This window comes from Fundulus heteroclitus, chromosome 15 (genome assembly GCF_011125445.2).
Source record: "Fundulus heteroclitus isolate FHET01 chromosome 15, MU-UCD_Fhet_4.1, whole genome shotgun sequence".
Taxonomy (NCBI): domain Eukaryota; kingdom Metazoa; phylum Chordata; class Actinopteri; order Cyprinodontiformes; family Fundulidae; genus Fundulus; species Fundulus heteroclitus.
Window position 1 is genome coordinate 7,181,188 of NC_046375.1, and position 3,255 is coordinate 7,184,442.

The 3,255-nt window shown below is 41.7% G+C and overlaps 1 long non-coding RNA gene across 1 annotated transcript; it reads left to right on the forward strand.

Annotated features, from left to right (window-relative positions):
- The first annotated feature begins 508 nt into the window (after positions 1-508).
- Positions 509-1,311, forward strand: LOC118566142. Its single transcript, XR_004932834.1, has 3 exons — positions 509-600; positions 706-865; positions 1,125-1,311. It is a non-coding gene; the product is annotated as an uncharacterized LOC118566142 (long non-coding RNA).
- Positions 1,312-3,255: the final 1,944 nt, after the last annotated feature.

A 3,255-nucleotide genomic window follows, 5' to 3' on the forward strand; every position in this document is an offset into this window, starting at 1 on the left:
AAACTTTTGTATGTTATAGATAATCTTGCCGGCATTTATTCTATTAATTGCTATAAACAGTTTTACGTTTCTAGTTGCTTGTCAGCAGTTATTTAAAGCATGCGCGTGTGTGTGTGTGTCTGCTTTCACACAGCGAGTTTGCTCTGCATTACGATTGAAACAGCTGTTAATGCTTAAAGCCGAACATGCAATGTTAATACCTTGTCACATGCATTTCACATATTCAAATAACCTCATTTATCACATCACACGTCCAATTAAACATCCATACTAAGTAGGCTTCAACTCAACCTCAAAATCAATGATCGATCCAGTGAACCGACGACAGTAGGGCTATTAATGGGTTAATGTTCTTTGGACAGAGCGAGTTTAATTTGGCAAACGGTAGGGGTTGCCAAGGAGGTAACAAAGGGTTAAGGTTTTGGTAAGATACTGTTACATTTCAACTCTACCCTGTAAGTTTTTTTTTTTTTTTTTCTTTTTTTTTCTTGGTCAGGGGACAGCGGAGCAGACGCAGGCTCTCACTGACAAGTTGGTGGGGGTGAGGTTTCTTGCATTAGTACATTGACGCGTACATGTTTTTCTGTTGGCTACATACAGGTAAAATTCTTTATCGTAGTGCTGTTTTAGTGTCTCAAAAGCTATTTTAGCTTCAGTTGTCCATTTTAACACTGCTTTAAACAACTGGTTTCCTGCTTCTTTTAGGAGTTCTCTAAACGATGCTGTTTTCCTGCATAGTTTTCAATCCAGTCTGCATTGAAACCTGTCATTCCCAACAATGTCATCATTTCGCTGACTGTCCGTGGGCTTGGAGCTTTGCTAACACCTTCCAGTTGAGAAGGTGAAATGCTAACTCTTCCTTGAGGTATTTGTCTTTTCTAGGTAATCTACCTGTGGTTGACAGTACTGTAGTTTTGTTTGGAGACCTTGTGTCCTCCCTCTGCTAATCTTTGCAGAACTTTGATTGAGTCCTGATGACAGTCATTTAGTGTGTTTCCGCAGATTAACAAATCGTCCACATTTCGTTAATCCACATTAAGAAAAACAAAAAAAATTGAGATGCAATACGGGGTTAATTTCTCTCGTGAAAGCGAGACTAAAATCTTTAGTTTTTGTTTTTTCAGAGGTCCTTTTGTCTCTCCTCGGGCGGGGGAGAGAGGGAGAGGAGGGGCAACGCTCCGGGAGGAGGGAGTGAAAAGTGTTGTGTGTGTGGCTCTCCTTGCCTGCGTAGAGCTGTATGTGTGGTTCCTCTGCCTGAGGAGAACTTAATGTGTGTGCAAGATTTTCCTTCGGGCGGGGGAGAGAGCTACTTGGCAGCCTTTAACTAACAAGCTAAAAATAACTCAGCCTGCCAGTGGTTCTGCCCCGCTGACAGGCAAAAAAGGCAGACGGAGCCGTCTCCTTCCTCAAACAAAACAGTCTTACAAATACAAAGTTTAAATACCTGCGCCCACATCTTAACAACATAACAGCTTCAAAAAGTATACACACCTTGGTCCACCAAGATTTCCTTACAACAATAAAAGTTTCCAAGCACTTTTTAGCTCATCAACCTAGACACTTTACCTCTAACAGTGGGACTTGAATACAAAAAAAAAACAACAAAACAAAAGCAACCATGCAGTTTCATTCATCCATGCGTTTTAGTCATCCAATAAAGCTCTCATCCTTTATAATCACACGTAGACGTCAACAACAATCACACATTCTTAATCATCACCTTTCAACATTCCCACATTCTCACGTTTTCCTTTCACTCTCACTCTCACTCTCACTCTCACTCTCCCGGGAGACTTATTGTTTTTCTTAAAGGTCCAAATGTTCAATGTTCCTGGATTTTAACTGTGCGCACAGAAAATTTAAATCAGGTTTTTTATGGGACCCAGAGCAAAAAAAAAAGTTAAAAATAAACATTTATACTTCACGTGCACCAGCAAGGCCTCTTTGCTTCAAATTTGATAGGAGGCTTTAACCTCGTTTGCCTAAACCTGGAGTACTCAACCAAAAACAGACTGCAGTCAACTCTGTTAAGGCCACATTTTCATCGGAGTTCCACGCATGGAATGATCCGAGAACTGCCTTTTTCTTTTTTCAAGCGCTTACATTAACAGGGCCGCGCCCTAAAGACTCCGACCAACCGAACATTTATAAGATCAATTCTTTCAGAAATGATCTCTTTGATTCTAAAAAGTTATGTATATTAGAAAAACTTCAGCAAAGACCCGTACTGGTCCGATTCATTTCTTATACGCCGTCGCTTCTAACGTCATATTTGACGGGACATCCGATAAAAGCGGCTGGGAGTAACCAATCACTTCTTTAAGTTGTCATGTGTGCCCAACTGTGGAGGAAGCAAATATCATTCCAAATCTTTTGATGTTTAGACAACTTATTTTTCTACGTAGAAAAATACCAAATAGATGTCAAGCCAAAGGAACGACCACTCCCGTCTGTCAATCAATCACAAACAACGCTCTTCCCAATTCAAATTACACAGGCGGCAGATTCATCGCTAACAAGCAGAGAGAGGAGAAGACAGAGCAGCAAAAAATGTATTTTCACTCACCTCTGTCCTCTCTCCTCCACCCCAGCGCGGAGGGGCCAGGTCCGCGCGGGGGAACCCAAGCCGTCTGTCCGGGAAGGCAAAAACTCCCTTTTTTCCTATCACGTCGGGGTCACCAATTTTGTGGGAGAATTACTTAACTATTAACCTTATAAAAAAGAAAGAAAGACTCAGAGAAAATGGCGTTCCTTTGTCTTAACAACGAGAATTCGTCTTTATTATGCCTAGAAACGTACAAACGGGTTTCCGGAGCGAATTCTGACATTCAAATACAATGGTCGTCTTTTTAAAAGAACATAATGTGTGTGCGTTAAACACAAGTGTCTGTGTGTCTCCATTGGTGTGTGTGCGTTACACGCTATTGACGTCAATTGGCAACAGGGCTTAAATTCTGGGAAGTGTTTATCACTAAAAGTACAACAACAGAGCGATTAATTCCGCTACTTGACATATTTTGAAACAGATGTTTAAACAGATGTTTCCTCTTTCTCCCATCGGCGAGAGCCAGGGAAAAAGGTCAAAATGACCCGAACTCCCATACGCTCTGTGGTGCATCTGGGTAAGGGGAGTCTTCTGCTGTAGGAGCTCCTCTTCTGGGCCAGTGTGTCATGAAGTGGGTGTGAGACATTGTCTAAGATGGACTGGAGCCTGGACAGCATCCTAGACAAGAAGCTAGACAAGAAGTCAGAAGT